General features: G+C 47.1%; 1 long non-coding RNA gene across 1 annotated transcript in view; it reads left to right on the plus strand.

Moving 5' to 3' along the window:
* Positions 1 to 330: 330 nt before the first annotated feature.
* LOC116978644 overlaps positions 331 to 20,742 on the plus strand; it is a 32,574-nt gene continuing 12,162 nt past the window's right edge. The window contains exons 1-2 of the long non-coding RNA XR_004413492.1: positions 331 to 392; positions 833 to 1,132. This is a non-coding gene — a long non-coding RNA (uncharacterized LOC116978644). The remainder of the gene's footprint in view (positions 393 to 832; positions 1,133 to 20,742) is intronic.

A 20,742-nucleotide genomic window follows, 5' to 3' on the forward strand; every position in this document is an offset into this window, starting at 1 on the left:
AGCTCTTCCAATAGAACTTTCCCAAGATGCAGGAACCCCAGGTGGTTTGCCCCAACTTACCTTCAATTACATAATTCCAGCCAATGCCAAAAATGTGGATGCTACCACGCTTTGAAATGAATTTTTTGGTTTAACTTTCCCTCCGTAGGCACATCAGAAATCTTTCCCTAGATATTACATAGCTCCTCCAATCACATTTATGGGTAGACACATAGCTAATCAATCACGTCAATGTAGTCCAACTATTTAATATTAATTTTACTTCGGAGTCACGTGAGTGATTCGGTGAAGAGGCCCCGCCAGTGCGCATGCACGTCATTACATGGTTCGCATGGCAAGGCACCGGACGTGCAGGGCTTCGCTCCCTGCCGACGTTAAGGTGAAACCTGCAGGTAAGAGTTTTTATTACTTACCAGGTTTGATGTTCGTGCAGGAACCTCTCTTCACAGAGGTATCCTGCAGGAATTGGCGGTCTGGCGAGTGAACCGGCTATGGGCTGAGGGGAGACCCCGGTTCCGACCGCGGAAGCGGATAGTCGGGTAAAAATGTCGGGATTTTCGCTTTTTTAAGGCCACTGACAAAGCGGTCAGTGGTTTCAAACCTGCTGTGTTCCCCGGGCTGGGTAAAACATGCAGGTGGGCGGAGTTACCGCCAGAGTTGCTGACAGTGAGGTTAGAGGTTAGTGGTTCACAGAATCATCGATCTGTGGGTCCCAGGCATGATAGAGTCAAACAGCCCTATTGAACTCGGAGGAGTCGGGCTGAAAGGATTCTCTTCCAGAAATAGGTATGTTTCTGTATGCATTCTGTTGTTATTTTTTAACCCTTCACAGGCACCAGTGCGGGCCCATGACACAGGCCGCGCCAGCAGCACCTGGGACAGGACTGCTTAGTGTATGAGCGCGCGCCTATGGTAGAGGCCACGCCAGCAGCGCCTGGGACAGGACTGCTTAGTGTATGAGCGCGCGCCTATGGTACAGGCCGTGCCAGCAGCGCCTGGGACAGGACTGCTCAGTGTGTCAGTGTGGGCCTATAGTACAGGCCGCGCCAACAACGCCTGGGACAGGACTGCTTAGTGTGTGAACGCACCAACCGTATTGGCGCACGGAGGCTGTGAGGATTTAAATCTCCAGGTAATTGCCACAAACTTAGCTGAAGTTCGGGTTGTTTTGCTGTGGTGCTGTGCTGTGTATTTCTTCCAGGACAACGCCATGGACAAGACGACCAAGGGAAAGAGGCAAGCCGCAAGAAAATCGGTAGACAGCCGCGGGAGTGCGGTCTGTGAATGGCTGCCTCATACCCCTGCACAGTCACTGGTCGGGAGCGGGGCGACTGCAGACCTGGGTGCTGCAAAGCACAGAGCCAGCGCCAGTCGGGTGTAAGGCCACCAGCAAGTCTGTTAGGCCCACTGACTAGCCAGAGTCAGGAGCGGAGAATTCCTCTCCGGGGCTGGATACCGTTTTTTCAACGGTTATCCCAAATGGAGCACCTCTTGCAGAGGTTGTTTCCCCAGGGCACACTCCAGGAGCGGGAGTGGTGTCGGCAGTAGGCTGGAGAAGAGGCCGCGCCAGCAGCACCTAGTAAAGGGCTGCTCGATAGCACCCTCATTGATGAGGCGCATGCCATGGGTCAGCTGAGTTCTGACCCCGACTCTGACGGTGAGTTCAATCCAGGCGAAGAACGGCAGCTGCCAGATGTTCCATCCCTGGCAGTGTGATTCGCTGTCCCATCAGAGTCAGGAGAGCCACTGGGAGATGAGTTGGCCTCCACGATAAATTATTTAGTTTCCCATCAGCTACAGGAGCTCACGATGGATGAGACCGCAAAGAAACATGAGACCCCGGGGAACTGCGTGTTGACTTGAGGTGCCGGCAGTGAACCAGCTGATATGGGGTCAGATGGGCGTGGCATGTGTGCCCAGGAAATAAAGCTGCAACGAATGCTGCTGGGCTCAGGAATGACTGCGTTCGCTAGAAAGGGCAGCTATCTGAGACGCAGCAAGGTTAAGCCACCGGTAGTCGGCAAATCTGAGAAGGTATCCCTACAAGAGAGGTGCAGATTCCGGGTTTGGACCAGGAACAAGCGGCCGTCGATGCAGATGTGCAGCTGGCGCTCTGCAGCGGGACCACGGATGAACGGCAGAGGTCATCATTTGGCGACAACGCACCCTATGCCTGCATCGGCAGTGGCCGGTTCACTGAAGCTGGTGGCAGCGTGACAGCTGGGCACAGGTTCCACGCACCCTACCAGTCCTACTCAACAAGGTGGGTCTGGCACTTCCAAAACATGGGTAAGTGGACCACTCACAAGTTGGTAATATTTACACTTGTTTGTACAGCATACAAAGGATAAAAGCATGGTCATCTGCTTAGAGGGCACAATGCTAACATTCCAAGCAAGTTTGGAATTAGAGCCAGAATTGTCGGTTTTCCAGACAGGCTCGAAAATTGGGCAGAGTTGTTGTGCAAAGCACCCATGGAATGATGGCAGGAGTGGCCTGTTCATTATGAAAAATACCGTTCTAATAACAGTAAAACATTGCAAAATGGGATAAACTATATTCCCAGGTTATTTAACAAATTATAAAATCGGTGTTTCAAACCGGAGTTCGTAAACACTTGTTATGTTTGTCTGGATGATATTCTAATGCTGTATTTTTGTTAAAATCACCGGTTCAGTCTCAAACTATATTTGAAAAATTGGGCTCAGCCATCCAGCTAACTTTAAGTTGTTACCTAATAGACTTGTTGGTCATTGGGATTTATCTTTAACTATTGATTAGTTATGACTCCGCCTTGGGGCACGAGATGGGAGTTAATAGAAACCTGTTAAAGCCCAATTCTATTCATCTAGAGTATTGGCAATATAATAGCTGTGACTCAGCTGTGCAAGTCAGGAAAGTAGCAATCTCTCAAATGACATGTGGGTGATTGTTAACAGGCTTATGCTGTGAACAGCTGAAGCTACCTAAGTCACAATGATGAACAAACAGTATTCAGCATTGCTCCAGCTAAGTGCTCTAAGTTGGGAAAAATTGTGAATGTCATCTCTAGTTGGAGGTGCAGGAGATTTGCATAAGTTGCCAATTCTTCAGTTGTTGGTATCAACTAGCTATAGACGCTAGACGCATCCCATGGGTAAAGGGCTATTGAGCAAATACATAATCTACAAGCCCAACTTCAAGTTGATACACTACGGTGGTGGCAGATGTTAGTCACATGGCAATCAAAAAATATCCTGGAATATTTACCTAATTCCATGCCACTGGTGTATCATCAAGTTCAGATTCAGGACAACACAGAATAAGAGTTGAATCACAAAGTATTTATGAAAATATGGTTCATGCTTTTTCACTGATTGCAAAAATATGTGGTATAACAGTGGTGAGAGATACATTCTCGCCACAAGATGGAGGAATGTTCTTTTATGCTTTTCTCCATTTTGCCTCATCAGTCGGGTCTTGAAATAAAGTCAGCAAGATCTCGCTTTAGTTTTCGTACTGTCTGACTGGCTGTGCAGACATGCTTCCCGCTTTCGTCGGGCATTGTAATCCAACCGTATAAGGTTATTCTGAAAAAACAAAAACTTTGCTGGTTCAAACTTTGGTTCAGGAAACCAGCCTCTGCATAATAAAACAATTATTGATTTACACATTCTCAATGGATTGCCTTATGGCTCAGGTTTGTCACATCGATCCATACATGTGCTCACTGCAGAATGCAGGGGAGCACCAAAAAAGCAGTACTTTCCTATTCAGGAGATGGGAAGGGGGTTTTGTTTAATCTTAATGTTACATTTAATATGGTACATATTACTGACTTCTTCCAGTCGGGTTTTTCAACCCCGGATATCGAGTTTTTAAACGATGTCTTTAACACAATTTCTCCCAGTACACGCATACGCAGTATGGGATATTGACGTTGGGTTAACAATACTTCACCAAAGCCAGCTACATCCTTAGTCATGACACTAGGATCAGCACAACGAGGCAGACATTGCAGAAGCTGCAGCTAGATAGGATGGAAATGGCTGCAGATGCCATTACGTTTTACATTCTGATCTACACAAGTAGAGCAGACCAAGGGTGGCAGGATTTAAGATCGTATTTCGACATACCCCACGGACTCACGTCTATGTTTGAGGGCAGGTTTGCTATATTATATCGAGGCCACCAGAACCCTATGAGGTGTGGAATCAGCATTGTTCTTTAGCCACAAACAATCACACAAGAAAAGGTCAGTTCAGACTATTTCAAGGTGGCTGAAGCAGGTTCTGGTTTATGCAGGTATTGACATTGATGATTTTACATTTCATTCCATCAGGGCGGAATGGACGTTCCCATCGATCATATAAGATAAGATAACCTTTATTGTCATTCAGACCGAAGTCTGAACGAAATTAAAGCAGTCATACATACAATACAATACAATAAAAAACAACATTAAACACATATTAACATCCACCACAGTGAGTCCACCCAACATCTCCTCACTGTGATGGAGGCAAAAGTCTTAGGTCTCCAGTCTCTTCCCTCCTCTTCTCCCTCTGCGCTGAGGCGATACCACCCGGGCGATGTTAAAAACTGTCCCGCGGCTCAAACACCGCGGCCCGGGGTGGTCGAAGCTGCCGCCCACCAGTCCTGCTGACACAGCCGCTGGCCCGCGGCCGAACCCCGGACTCAGGCCACCGCCGCCAGAACACCGTCCAAGCCCCCGGAGCACCGTTCCAGCCCCGAGCCGGATCGCCCTTACGTGAGTACTGCCACCGTCTCAGCCTCGCGCCAGGCCGCCCCGACTGGGCACCGCTCCTCCCTCGGGCTGGGCCGCCCCGACCGGGCGCCGCTCCTCCCTCGGGCTGGGCCGCCCCGACCGGGCGCCGCTCCTCCCTCGGGCTGGGCCGCCCCGACCGGGCGCCGCTCCTCCCTCGGGCTGGGCCGCCCCGACCGGGCACCGCTCCTCCCTCGGGCTGGGCCACCCCGACCGGGCGCTGCTCCTCCCTCGGGCTGGGCCGCCCCGACTGGGCACCGCTCCTCCCTCGGGCTGGGCCGCCCCGACTGGGCACCGCTTCTCCCTCGGGCTGGGCCGCCCCGACCGGGCACCGCTCCTCCCTCGGGCTGGGCCGCCCCGACTGGGCACCACTCCTCCCTCGGGCTGGGCCGCCCCCGACTGGGCACCGCTCCTCCCTCGGGCTGGGCTGCCCCGACTGGGCACCGCTTCTCCCTCGGGCTGGGCCGCCCTGGCCGGGCGCCGCTCCTCCCTCGGGCTGGGCCGCCCCGACCGGGCGCCGCTCCTCCCTCGGGCTGGGCCGCCCCGACTGGGCGCCGCTCCTCCCTCGGGCTGGGAGCGCCGTACCTTCCCCGAGCTCGTCCACTCCGACGGGGAGCACCGTTCCTTCCTCGGGCCCGGCCGTCCTCACGGGAGCGTCACAGCCCCTCACGGAAGCCCTGTTCCAGCCCCGAGCCAGGCCGTCCTCACGGGAGCGAGCCCAGTGCGAGTCCTGGCGGGCTCTGCCTCCTGAGCCTCGAGGTCGCCAGCTCCGCCATTAGGCCTCAGCGCAGACGGAGGCAGAGAAGGGGAATACGACAAAAAAGTCGCATTCCCCCGCAGGGAGAGACAGCAAGCCCCGTTTCAACCCCCCCCCCCCCCCAAAAACAGAAACTAAAAACCAAAACTAGACTAACCAAAACGAAAATAAACAACACAAAAAAAAACACAAAAAACACAAAACAAACAGGACTGCCGGAGAGCCGCTGCAGCCAGAGCCGCGCCGCCACTAGGAATGATCCTCGTGACCGCAGGATGGTCAAGTGAATGCATTTTCAAAGAATTTTTACCATAGGCTGATTGCCGACCCAGGCTGTTTGCCCATTCGGTTTTGCGTTCACTTTAGCCTCCCCTGACATGGAGGGGTTGCTATTGATTGTTTTATTCACACAAGCCATAAATACATTTGAATCAATGTTATGGTTAATGCATTGTTGATTATTCACTCATTCTGAGTCAATCGATGCAGTGAGATGCCGGGATTTAAATCTGCGGCATGAAATCACAGAGCTTTGAACTCTTCACGGAATCACTCACGTGACTCTGAAGTAAAATAGTAAGATTAAACGAGAACTTACCAGTTTGAAATTTGATCTTTATTTTATGAGGAGTTACGTTGGTGATTACGTGCCCACCACACCCAACCCTCTCTCTCATAAAGGTCATATGGTAGTTCTCATATTGCTGATCTTACTATGTTACTTCAAATATTCTGTTATCTGTGATTGCATACCGTTGTTTTGAAGATTGACGTGCATGCGCACTGGCGGGGCTTCTTCACGTAATCAGTGATTACGTGAAGAAGCGCCAGTGATTACTAATCACCAACGTAACTCCTCATAAAATAAAGATCAAACTTCAAACTGGTAAGTTCTCATTTAATCTTACTATTTTACTTAGATCAACCTGCAACTTAAGGTTGGAGATAATAAATGGCATAATGAAGTGTTATAAATGGACAATGCTATCAAAAAAAGATTATAAAAAAAATACCAAGAATGTGCCTTCTTGGCAGTCACATCGATGTGGTTATATAGTCATAGAGCCATACAGTGTGCAAATAGGCCCATTGGCTCAACATACCCACACCGACCAAATGTCCCATCTGCCTGTGTTTGGCCCAAATCCCACTATTTGGCCCTATCCTATCCATGTACCTGTCTAAATGTTTCTTAAAAGTTGCAATAGTACCTGCCTCAGCTACCTCCTCTGACAGCTCATTCCATACGCTCATCACCCTTTGTGTAAAAAATAAGCCTTAGGTTTTTCCCCCCGTCATGTTAAACCTACGTACTCCGGTTCTCGATTTCCCTACTCAGGGCAAAACATTGTGCTTGATCTATTCCTTTCATGATTTACATGATTTACATGATGTACCTCTATACGATCACCAATCATCCTCCTGCACTCCAAGGAATAGAGTCCCAGCCTACTCAACCTCTCCCTAGCTCAGGCCCTCGAGTCCTGGCAATAGCCTCATAAATATTCTCTGCAGTTTTTCCAGCTTGATTACATCTTTCCTATAACAGTGCCCAAAACAAAGCACAATACTCTAAATGTGGCCTCACCAATGTCTTATGAAACAGCAACATGACCTCCCAACTTCTATACGCAATAGTCTAACTGATGAAGGTCAATGTGCCGAAAGCCTTTTGACCATCCTATCTACCTGTGACACCGCTTTCATGTCATAACACATGCTCACCTTGTATTACTTCAGTTTTAAATAATAGTCTTTTGTCTGTAGCAAATAAGTAGATAAATTGCAGGTGAAATCATGTGACAGAATCTGAGCGATTGAGGACACTGAGCAGTTAATTAGGTCCTTATGTCTGTGCTGATCATAAAGATTAGACGCAGAACAACAGTGGTGAAATGAACTGAGCTGAAAAGTGTTGCATTTCATGATTCATAACTGGTAATTGTGACAGCAAGAACTTAGGGAACCAAGAGTATGCTGTCATTTATTACAAGGGGAATTGAATTAAAAAGTAGTGAGGTTACATTTCAATGACCATACCTGGAGTCTTGTGTAACATATTATTATCCTTATTTAAGGAATAATATTAATGTGTTGGAACCAGAGAAGGTTTACTAGACTAATTTAAAAATAGGCGTGTTGCTATGAGAAAAATTGAACAGGCTAGGCTTGTATCCAGAGGAGAGCAGCAGAGTGAAGGGTAACATGATTGCAACATGTAAGATTCCGTTTTGCCTAACACTTGTGTTGGTCATCTAAGGTAAATGAATGAATACTTTATTGTCACATGACAAGTCACGGTGAAATTCTTTGCTTGACTTCCCAAGATATGCAAATAGTCGCCACATAAAGGGTGCCGACAAAGTTACAAAGTACCCCCGTGCCAGGTCCTCCTTTGTTCTCCTCCCGCCCCCCTCCCTCCCGGTGATTCCCCTACGCCGGGCCCCCATTGTACCATTCCCACTTGGTCCATCCTCGTCTGTCGGTCAGCTCCATCATCGATCGCCGCACCAACTTCTCCACTATTGCCATCGGGTCCCATCCTTACGCCTCCGTGGCGCCGACCCAGGCCCCAGCCACGGGCTCCGTTGACTCGTGGGGTTCTGTTGGCTCTCGTGGCTCCGGCTCTGGCTCCCAGTTGCTAAACATTTTAAATCCCCTTCCTATTCCCATACTGAACTTTCTGTCCTGGGCCTCGTCCATTGCCAGAAGGAGGCCACACGCGAACTGGGGGAGCAGTATTTCATATTCCGTTTGGGTAGCTTACAACCTAACAGTATGAACATCAAAGTCTCCAACGTTAGGTAACTAACCTACATCCCCTCCTGTCCACCGTCTTCTTTCTTCCCCTCCCCTTCTCTAGCCAGTCCCCCACCTGCACTTGAACCCATTTCACCGCTCTCCCTCTCCTTCCACCTATATTCCTTCCTCTGCCTTCACAATTTGCACTTCTTATATCGTTCCGCTACAGCTTTTGTCTTTTCATCTCTGGCCTTTGTCCAGCAGTCTGCCAATCAAAAATCCCACTCATTTATTACTCACCAGGCTTTGTCCTGACCCTCCTCTCTTCCAGGCTCCTCCCAACCCACCCCCCACCACCCTCGTCACCACATCAGTCTAAAGAAGGGTTCAGTCAAAACATAATTTATCCATGTTCTCCAGAGATGTTGCCTGACCCCATTGAGTTACTTCAGCATTGTGTGTCCTTTTTTGTAAACCAGCATCTTGCTTCTCCGTGTAAGATTATGAATTGTATTGCCAGGGTGAAACTGGAGAGACTGTTTCACCTTAGAGAAGAACAATTGGTGATGCATTAAATTCATTATTGTATTTCAATGAAGCTATTAATAAGGAATAAATTTGAAAAAGAATGAATATACTTATCAGGCGAAACCTCATTTTGCTTAACATTTCTGGTCAAAGGTTTCAAAGGTTTCAGAACTGTAGATTGGCTATAGCATGTTAGCCAATTAGAATGCTTAGTAATTATAACCCAGCCTTATTATACCATTCAATAGTGTTAGATCCTACCCATGTCTACCAGTTAGAGGAGCAGTGTGAACGTGTGATGATCTGCTTGGTAGTTAATGACCTGAACAATAAAGATGCTTGTGCTTCAACCTGTGTGAGTCTGAACTCTTTATAAGAACCTTTCAACAAAATAAGCTATTGATCTGAAATGTTAGATGTTTCTCTCTTCCCCACTGCCAGATCTGTTGAGTTTATAGCAAGCTTTCTGTGTTTATTTCACATTCCCAGCATTTTCAGTTTGTTATTGTTAATGGGAGAAATGACAAAAGTCAGTGTGTCCCTTCTCCAAATATTGTTTTCAACAAAATCCTATTGATTTTTTTTAAAGTGATTCTTCCCATTGTAATTTCAAACAGACAAATACTATTGGCCAGAAATTATTTTGTTGAGGTTTACATACAAGTATCTGCAAGGAACATGTACAGGTGCACAACCTTTTATCCGAAGATCCAAATAACGAAAACTTCCGAATAGCGGACATTTTTTCGGTCCTTGAAGAAAGGTCCTTGAAAACGTTCACCGAGGGCGGCCCGCAGAGGTGACAGCGGAACCTCCGGTCGGTCCTCGAAGAAAGGGGAACTAAATCCCCATTCATAAAAGAGAAGGTGAGGGTATATTGCGCGGGAGGGTTAATAATTGACAATATGCTGCTGCCTGCCCGCTGAGTTAAAAAGTTCCCACGGTAGACTCACGATACACAGTGTATCGTGAGTCTTGCGTGGGAACTTTTTAACTCAGCGGGCAGGCAGCAGCAGATTGTCGCTCCCTTCAGTTTCACCCCACCTACACCCCTCTGCTTCCCGGCCATGTGTGTGACCCCTTCCCTCCCCTCTCCAGCTCCCCGCCCATTGCACCGGCGCGGGGGCTTTGCACTGTCTTCACGTCGGCGATGCCAGCAGGTCAGTGCCAGTCACCGGAGACGTCAGGACCAACGGGACACCGACCCCCAGGCCCACTGCAAGCACGGAGATCCCAGAGACCCACAGCCAGCAGCAGCCCAGCCCCGTTCCAACTCCAGAGGAAAACTGCAAACTGGCCGGAGACGTCAGGACCACCAGAAGCCGTTCCCCGATGGGCCACTATGGCGACAAGTGGCAGTTCGCCCACAGCCCGAGCTGTGCCCCCTCATCGGGACACCGACCCCCAGGCCCACTGCAAGCACGGAGATCCCAGATCAGCAACTCCAGCCCAGCCCCGTTCCAACTCCAGAGGAACATGCTCCCCGTATGGGCAGAAGCTGATGGTGTGCAAGGTACGTCTTGTTCTTGGGGTCGCGCAGCTCGGGCTGTGGGCAAACTGCCACTTGTCGCCGTAGCGGCCCATCGGGGAGCGGATTCCTCTGGAGTTGGAGGGGGAGGGGGGTATTGTGCTGTTTGATCACCCCCTGCTATCCCAGGGACAGGGAGACAGGACGTTCACCGAGGGCGGCCCGCAGAGGTGACAGCGGAACCTCCGGTCGGTCCTGGAAGAAAGGGGAACTAAATCCCCATTCATAAAAGAGAAGGTGAGGGTACATTGCGCGGGAGAGTAGGAATCCCAAGACAAAGTTGAGTGAGCGTTCACCGAGGGTGGCCCGCAGAGGTGACAGCGGAACCTCCGGTCGGTCCTGGAAGAAAGGGGAACTAAATCCCCTTCATAAAAGAGAAGTGGAGGGTATATTGCCCGGGAGGGTATATCGCCTACCTGGAAGAAACCGGACATTTTTTCCAGGATGTCGTCTGCAAACCAAAGCTCACCAAAGCTCACGTTTGGTGCCAAACGCACGTCGCCTCTGCTGCACACGGATATAAGAGTGTGAAAATGTCGCCTTAGGCCGCCTAAGGGCATGTAGCCCCGCTAGGGTGACATGAGTGCGAGAGGTGATTCAATGCTGCGGGCACATTTAGAAATTCAGGAAATCATTCAACACACTACATTTCATACAGACATTTATTCTGCAAGAAAAAACTACATTGAAGACTCAAACTCGCGACCGAGGAACTGCTGGGATCAAGGCGCAAACTCGCGACCTTGCGGATATGAGCCGAGCACTCTACCACTGAGCCAGCCATTAAAATCTACGCTAAAACTTTTCCATTCCGAAGGCCGACAAATTCCGAATTACAAAAAGTGTCTGGTCCCAAGGCTTTCGGATAAAAGGTTGTGCACCTGTATTATTATTTCAGAACAATCCTCCATGACACTGCTGTATTAACATGTGATCCAACTGAATAGTTGGCTGCAGTTTTGCGGCTCTGATTCATCACACAAGAAGCACCTTTCTTGTTGAAGCATTCTGTGGGATATTTTTTGGTACTTCCAGAATTAAATTCACAACTGCCACCATAATTCTGTGGGTAGAAAAACATAACAAAGTGGTCATCAATTTTCACCACATCACCAGCAGCCCTGAGTATCCACAGCTAAACAACTCATGGGGCGCTCTCACAGGGCCAAGTCTGATGTGTTCCTAGATTTGCTCAACTTACGCAACATTTCCCGTGACCCTGCCTTGGGTTCCCCTGCTGAACGATTATTGTCAAGGCAGACCCGTACCCCGTTGCCCGTTGCAAAACAAACGTTAGTCCCAGATCCCCTTCCACCTGAGGATATTCAAACCAGGTTACGACAGAAGCGTGACATAAAAAAAAATGGTTCGACAAGACGAGCAGATCTCTGCCACCATTGACCCAAGGACAGGTGGTCCGCTTACAGACTGACAAAGGCCATGGGCGTGTTGGAGTGATTTCTGGTCTAGCTTTGGAGCCACCCTCGTACATTGTTAGAGCCGATGACGGCACCTACCGACGAAACAGACAACATCTTCTGCCTGTGAAGGAGCCAATCCCTCCTCCCTATTATCCAGATCGTACAAATTCATTCTGCATCTGGTGACCCTCGCATGCTCTTGCCAGCACAATAATCCATGCCTGTGACAGTTCCTCTGTGTGTCCCATCTTCGCCTGTGCCACAGTCTCCTGCTTCGACCCCAGAGGCGTTGGTCCACTCCTCCACGGGGCTGAAATCACCAACTCTGTCCCCGGGGAAGAGGAATGAAGATGGCCTCTATCGTACATGTGCCGGTCGTGTTAGCAGGCCGGTCGTGAAGTATCCGGACTATGTTTGACTTTACATACGTTTGTCATCGGTTGTGATTTTTCTTATAGGTATACAGTGTTATTGATTCTTTAAGAGGGGGGATGTAGATTAGTGGCTCATGTTATGGGTCATGCTTCTGTAGTTACACCCACTAGCTTATTAGCATCGCGAGCTACTGCACACTTCAGTATGAAGTTTACTCTCAAGTAAGAGCTTGTAGTTATTTATTCTAAATAAACAGTGTATAACCTGCCAAGGTGTGATGACTTTATTATTACAAGAACTCAAAACCAACAGGGGGGGAGAGAGAGGGGGCTATAGCCCCAAACTCTCAGGCTTTAAGGGAGAGGGAGAGGGGGTAGAGAGAGAGGGGCAGAGACAGAGAGAGGGGCAGAGACAGAGAGAGAGGGGAGAGACAGAGAGAGAGGGGGGGAGAGATGGGGGAGAGGGGGGAGAGAGGAGGATGGGGGAGGGGGAGGAGAGAGAGGGGGGGGAGAGGGGGGGAGAGAGAGAGAATGGGGGGAAGAGAGGGGGAGAGAGAAAGGGTAGGGGGAGAGAGAGGGGGGTGGGGGGAGAGAGGGGGAGAGAGAAAGGGTAGGGGGAGAGAGCGGGGAGAGAGAGGGGGGAGAGAGGGGGAGAGAGGGGGAGAGAGAAAGGGTAGGGGGGGAGAGAGAGGGGGGGGAGAGAGAGGGAGAGAGAAAGGGTAGGGGGAGAGAGGGGGGGAGAGAGAGAGGGGGGGGAGGAGAGAGAGAGAGGTAGAGAGAGTGGGGGGGGAGAGGCCCAGGCCGAGCCGAGGACCGGAACCGAGCCGAGCCAAGGCACGAGCGTCGACCAAAGGACTGCGAGTTGGGCCGCCACAGTCTTCAGCTATGTTGTTTGGTCTTCAGTCGACGGCCCGACTTGAATAATGGGGAGGGGGAGGAGGGAGGGGTGGGGGGGTAACGTCGCTCGCAGTGCGAGGAAGAATGGCACGCAGATGCATTGTGACGTCATCAGCGTAAGACAGTCGTTTTTATTTCAAAGTTTTTTCGGATTTTTGAACATTTTAATTAATTACTCGAGATATAAAGAATGAATTTTTCAGATGTGATTTTGGACTCCTGGGGGAAAACCTCTACCAGAATATGTAAAACTTTTACCGTTAGCGCGTCGTTTTTTCGAGATGTGATTATACACAAACAAACACATACACACACAAATACATCCACATACAAGATCAGACTTTTAATAGGTATTTGATATGATGGGGGAAAAGCAGGAACGGGGTACTGATTTTAGATGATCAGCCATGATCATATTGAATGGCAGTGCTGGCTCGAAGGGCCGAATGGCCTACTCCTGCACCTATGTTTCTATGTTTACATGTGTGCCTCTCTGAGGTAATGCCAACATTCCTTTTACCATACTTGCCGGAGATTAGGGATAGTCAGCATGGTTTTGCACGTGGGAGGTCGTGTCTCACAAATCTGATTGATATTTTTGAAGATGTGACCAAAAAGGTCAATGTCTGAACTGTAGATGTTTTATACGTGGATTTCAGTAAAGCATTTGACAAGGTTCTGCATGGTAGGCTGCTCTGGAAGGTTAGATCGCATGGAATCCAAGGAGAGATAGCTGAATTGTTAGCAAATTGGCTCCATGGAAGGAAGCAGAGGATGATGGTGGAAGGTTGCTTCTCGGACTGGAGGCCTGTGACTAGTGGTGTGCTTCAAGGTTCGGTGCTGGGCCCGTTACTGTTTATCATTTACATCAATGATTTGGATGAGAACATACAGAGCAAGATTGGCAAGTTTGCTGATGATACAAAAGTGGGTGGCTATGCAGATAGTGAAAATGGTTGTGAAAATTGCAGCAGGATCTGGATCAATTAGCCTATTCTCCCTATTCCCTGCAACTTAAAACATATTCATTTCTGAACTTTTCCAAATCGCAATGATAGGTTGCTGACTTGAGATATAAACTGTTTCTGTCTCAAGTGTTGCTTAACCTACGGACAATTTCCATGTTTTCTGTTTTCATTTCAGATTTCCAGTATCTCAGTTTTTGCATTTTTGTTATATCTTATTTGTTCAATTTTTTAAAAGTGCTTTAAATGTCCTATTTCAAAAATCAATGTTATAGAAATAATTCAGAATATTTAATTTAGTAAAAAGCAATCAGAAATGCACATAACATTCCAAATGTCATTCAGCTGCAAGGCTTCAAGTTGCATTAGCGTTCTTTCGCTAAATCAATTACTTGAAATGGCGCTTTTAAAATAACAGTATTTTAGCATTCTGAAAAGGAAAGTGAATAGATTTTAAAAATTCAATGATTCCTGAAATATTTCCTAAGTGTTGCAATGTCTGGCAGAAAGCATGCATGAACGATCACTATGGAAACCAAGTGCTAAGCATGTATGTCCAGGCAACTCTATGGTTGTTAAGTGACATTTGACAACTGAAAAACGCCACTTATACGGTGCATTCAGAAAGTATTCAGACCCCTTCACTTTTTCCACATTTTGTTATGTTACAGCCTTATTTAAAAATGGATTAAATTCTTTTTTTAATCATCAATCTACAGCCAATACCCCAGAATGATGTAGCGAAAACAGTTATTTAGAAATGTTTGCAAAGTAATTGAAAAGAAATAACTGAAATATCACATTTACATAAGGATTCAGAACCTTTGCTATGACACCTAAAATTGAGCTTAGCTTCATCCTGTTTCAATTGATTATCCTCGAGATGTTTCTACAACTTGATTGGAGTCCACTAGTGGTAAATTAAATTGATTGGACATGATTTGGAAAGGCACACACCTGTCTATATAAGGTCCCACAGTTCACAGTTCATGCCAGAGCAAAAACCAAGCCACGAAGATGGAGGTGTCCGTTGACCTCCGAGACAGGATTGTGTCAATATCTGGGGAAGGGTATAAAACAATTTCTGCAGCATTGCAGGTCCCGAAGAGCACAGTGGCCTCCGCCATTCTTAAATGGAAGAACTTTGGAACCACCAGGACTCTTCATAGAGTTGGCTGCCCGGCCAAACTGAGCAATCGGGGAAGAAGGGCCTTGGTCAGGGAGGTGACCAAGAACCTGATGGTCACTCTGACAGAGCTCCAGAGTTCCTCTGTGGAGATGGGAGAACCTTCAAGAAGGACAACTATATCTGTAGCACTCCATCAATCAGGCCTTTATGGTAGAGTGGCCAGACGGAAGCCACTCCTCAGTAAAAGGCACATGACAGCCCGCTTGGAGTTTGCCAAAAGACATCTGAACAAGATTCTCTGGTCTGGTGAAACCAAGATTGAACTCTTTGGCCTGAATGCCAAGCATCATGTCTGGAGGAAACCAGGTACCGCTCATCATCTGGCCAATACCATACCTACGGTGAAGCAGTGAGGAACTGGGAGACTAGTCAGGATCGAGGGAAAGATGAATGGAGCAAAGTACGGAGAGATCCTTGATGAAAACCTGCTCCAGAGCGTTCAGGACCTCAGACTGGGGCAGAGGTTCACCTTCCAACAGGACAACGACCCTAAGCACACAGCAAAGATAACGCAGGAGTGGCTTTGTGACAAGTCTGTGAATGTCGTTGAGTGGCCCAGCCAGAGCCCGGACTTGAACTCGATCGAACATCTCTGGAGGGACCTGAAAATAGCTGTGCATATCTGAAGATGAATGCAGCTTTACCGATTCGGGAGTTGACATCAACCTCTACATCTCCATCTACTGTGAACATGCTGCCAAGATGGGTAAATCTTGTGGTGTTTTCCACAGGTTCCCCATTGATTATTACTTGGCCTATTGCCTGCTGGTCTCAAGTCTGCATGGTCTTAGTCTTCTGGCAGATGATCTTTAATCCAACCTTTGATGCATTCTCCTCCAGAGCGGTTGTCATCTCTTGAAGGGTCTGTCTCGACTCTGCTAGTAGTGCAATATCATCGACAAAATCTAGGTCTGTGAGGCATCTTCCTGTTCTCCACTGTATTCCAAATTCAGGTTTGTTCATTGCAGCTGCGGCTCACCTGCAGTCCGTCTATTCTTTCTTTTTTTGTTGTTTTCTTGTCCTGGTTTAGTTAGTTAATTTGAGTTATTATGTTGTGTATGTGTTGGGGGGGGGGGTGGGAGAACTTGTTTTAGTCTCTTCCTTTGGGGGGGTGTGACTCTTCTTGTCGTATCCCCCGTCTCCGTCTGCGCTGAGGCCTAATAGCAGAGCTGGCGGCCTCCAACTGGGACCGACCGCGAGGCTCCGGAGGCAGAACCAGCCAGGACTTACCAGCGCGAGGTTGGCCGACTTCGGGACTGAGGCGGCGGCGGCCCGACTCGGGGCTGAGGCAGCGGCGGCCCGACTCGGGGCTGAGGCAGCGGCGGCCCGACTTGGAGCTGAGGCGGCGTTCCGGCTGCTGGCCCGACTTGGGGCTGAGGCGGTGGCGGTCTGACTCGGAGCTGAGGCGGCGTTCCGGCGGCGTCTCGACTCGGGGCTGAGGAGATGGTGGCCCGACTCGGAGCTGAGGTGGCGTTCCGGCTTTCGGCGGTGACCCGACTTCGGAGGTTCGGGCGCGGGCCCAGTGGACGACATAGTCGGGAGCTCGCAGGTCACAAGTTGGTGATCTGTTTTTCCGGAGCTCCCGCAACAACAGCTGCGTCCACTGGACTGGAGGGCGGCAGCTTCGTCAGCTTCGACCGCCCAGGGCCGCGGAGTTTGAACCTGCCCGTTCGCGAGGCACGGTTGAGCCGCAGCACATACTTACCATCACCCGGTGGGGTCACAACATCAGAGGCCTGGATCGCCTCAACGCAGAGGGAGAACAAGGAGGGATGAGACAAAGACTTTAAGACTTTTGCCTTCCATCACAGTGAGGAGGTGTCTGGTGAATTCACTGTGGTGGATGTTAAATTTGTGTTTATTGTGTGTTTTGTTATTTTATTATATGTATGACTGCAAGGCAACACAATTTCGTTCAGACCGAAAGGTCTGAATGACAATAAAGGATACTTTGACTTTGACTTTGACTTTCCGCATAGTCAATTGTGACAATAAACAGTAAGGGGGATAGAAGGCAACCTTGTCTTACCCCTGTTACAATGTTTGCTTTGTCTGCAGAGAAAAATGGGTGAAATTACCCAAATGCAGGTGTGCCAAGCTTGTAGTGTCATACCCAAGAAGAGTTGAGGCTGTAATCGCTGCCAAAGGTGCCTCAACCAAGTACTGAGTAAAGGGTCTGAATAATTATGTAAATGTGATATTTCAGTTATTTAGTTTTAATTACTTTGCAAAAATTTCTAAACACTTGTTTTCACTTTTTTACTATGTGGTATAGTGTATAGATTGATGATTCGAAAAATGAATTTAATCAATTTTAGAATAAGGCTGTAACGTAACAAAATGTGGAAAAAGTGAAGGGGTCTGAATACTTCCTGAATGCGCTGTACACTTCTTATGATTCTTTCATTTAATTGAACAATCACCCTAGCACTACACATAATTAAACTAATGGAATATATTCTGTCCTGTCATTAGTGAATACCTTGAAACATTTTACTATTATAACTATGTATTAAAGCTCATATTATTCCAATTATATTCTGCCAAGTATCTTGCGCTCTCAGTGAGATCAAATAAATTCTGTGAACTTTTCTCAATCTCTCAGCAAATACTTATAAAATAGAAGTTGAAACCATATATCTTCACTTTTGCCAGCATGCGTGATATTGTTTGTTTTGTTTCAGCTGATTTTCATCCTGTTTCCCTTTGAGATTTGACTTAAGCAGACCGGGATGCATTCTAAGTCCTGAATACATCACCATTTCAGTCCTGAATACATCACCATTTCATGGAGTGAAGCATTAATCTGAGAACAAAATCAGGGATTTGATGCTTCATAATAAGGCCGGATCCTGTCTTCCTTCATCTGATTCTTTTGTGCCTCTTTCATTGTAAGTGCAGATCTGTTTGGCTGTTTGTTTGATGCTGGATGTTTAGAGATATTGATTTTGCTTTTTGTATACCTTCAATAAATAATTAGTCGCAGTTCACAGGAGTACTTGTCAACTTCTCAATCAGAAGTAAAAAGCAAACTGAGCTGACATAATCTGGGGCATGAGGCAGCAAATGGTGGAAATGTTCACTAAGCCTGGCTGTACCTGAGGAAAGGGGAAGAAGGTTAACATGTCCTGCACGATTTGTTGAGTATTATGTTATCATCTTGGCAAAGTGAGTACTGATGCACATTTATCTTTATCCAGTTACACCTGAGTCAACTTGCCTTTACCTTGTCAACCTTATTCCATCACATTATTCCTCATATCCATTGGAAACTTGATATATATTTCTGCACATTTCCATTTAACCATTGACCATTGCCACTTACTCTCACAATTATACAATTTGATACCTCTGCCTGGTAGGTATCATCATCAAGTGCAATTCACCCGTGGAATGTTTGTATGCTACTATAGTCGCTCATAGGTCTGCATTTTCTCCATTTAAAGGAGGAATGAATGGTCTTTCACAAGCATTGATGTTCCCAAGACCTCAGTGTAACTTAATGTCTAAAATAACAGCTAAATATTGTGAATGGGATATTATGAACATTGAGCTGTAAATTGAATGGCATGAAGCAGCATAGAGAAAAGAACCCAGTTGTTTACTGTTCAAAACATTTGCTGATGGCTGTTGCTTGTAATTTTATTTTTAAACTTTAATTATATTTTTGAATATATTGTGAGAGACTTGTATTTATCTTTCATCCTTCATATCCCAATGTCCTTTACACTCAATTAACTTATTTCGGAGGGTTTTTACTGTTATAATGTATAAAAGATAGCAGCTTTTTTATGTGCAGCAACCTGCCACCAAAAACAATGTGATAGTGCCAAATAAAGAGTTCAGCAATGTTGTAAGAATGATCAATACTGTCGTTGTTGATTTCTGTTTGGTAGCGATTTTGGAGATCTGATCACTGCACTTCTTGAGATGTTTAATAACTGAAAATATGCAATTTTCTTTAAATACAAAGAAAACCCTAAAGACATCCCCAATCTGAACTCAATCTCCAGTTTATCTTTTAATAAAAATGAATCCACTCTTAAGTACCCAACTGGTTTAGTTTAGAGGTACAGAGTGGAAACAGGCCCTTCAGCTCACCAAGTCAAGTCAAGTCAAGTTTATTCGTCACATATACATACGAGATGTGCAGTGAAATGAAAAGTGGCTATGCTCGCGGACTTTGTGCAAAAAGACAAACAAACAAACAACCAAACAAACTACAAACAGAATGTAACAGAATCACATATTCTTTTTCATATTAAATATTGTGGGCGGAAGGAAAAAGGGAAAAAAACAGCAATTAAAAAAAAAAGCAGTAGAGTGGTACAGTAAATTTAGTCCCTGGTGAGATAGGAGATTACAGTCCTAATGGCCTCTGGGAAGAAACTCCTTCTCAACCTCTCCGTTCTCACAACATGGCAACAGAGACGTTTGCCTGACCGTAGCAGCTGGAACAGTCCGTTGCAGGGGTGGAAGGGGTCTCCCATGATTTTATTGGCTCTGGAGTTTCACCTCCTGATGTATAGTTCCTGCAGGGGGGCGAGTGAAGTTCCCATAGTGCGTTCGGCCGAACGCACTACTCTCTGCAGAGCCTTCTTGTCCTGGGCAGAGCAATTCCCAAACCAGATTGTAATATTTCCAGACAAGATGCTTTCCACAGCCGCTGAGTAGAAGCACTGGAGGATCCTCTGAGACCATCTGAATTTCCTCAATTGCCTGAGGTGGTAAAGGCGCTGCCACCACACACTAACACCACCCAACACGCGCTTCGGACAATTTACAATTTTACCAAGCCAATTAGTCTACAATCCTATACAGGTTTAGTCCCTTCCCCACCTCTTTTTCAGCTTTCTCTAGCCTACTACAATCTTTCTGAGGAAAGGTCCCAACCTAAAAATTTGTCTTTCTATTCCTTTCACAGTTGCTGCTTGACCGGCTGAGTTATTCCAGCACTTTGTGTTTTGCTATGACTGGTTTATGTTCACTGCAAGCATAGTTATAGTTGTACCAAGATGCCTTCTGTTGTGCCTTCTATTGCATGTCTGCATGTGTGTTATTGATGTTTTTTGTAGGTCCAGGGGTACTCTGAAAACTCCAGAAATCAAATCCAATTTCTCACCCACGTGGTTTTATTAGAATTTATTGGAAAAAAACAGTGCATTGCTTTGCCTATGGTGACCCCTGCTGGCTCACCTACTTCACTTCAAGTAAGCAGCCTTCCTCAGGCAAAATAACTGGCTGGGTTACTCCAGCACTTTATGTTTAACTTATGACAGGTAAATGTTCATTGCATGCATACTTATAATTGTACTAAGATGCATTCTTGGTGCATAACTGTCAGATGTGATAGAATCCTTTTCATAAGGAGATAACAGTCGAGAGTGGGTAAGATTTTCCCCTTGCTGTTGCTATTTTAGTTTAGATTTCCCAGCATGATATTTGCTATTTCTCAGTGCTTCTTTTCGCCCTGCTACCATTGTCTTGGTGGACTGGAAACCCAGAATGGCCTTGGCTGCGGGAACTCTTTGTGGATTACAGAAAAATAGCTCAATGCAGCCAGAACAACTTTTTAG

This window comes from Amblyraja radiata, chromosome 1, assembly GCF_010909765.2.
Source record: "Amblyraja radiata isolate CabotCenter1 chromosome 1, sAmbRad1.1.pri, whole genome shotgun sequence".
In the NCBI taxonomy this organism is placed as follows: Eukaryota; Metazoa; Chordata; class Chondrichthyes; order Rajiformes; family Rajidae; genus Amblyraja; species Amblyraja radiata.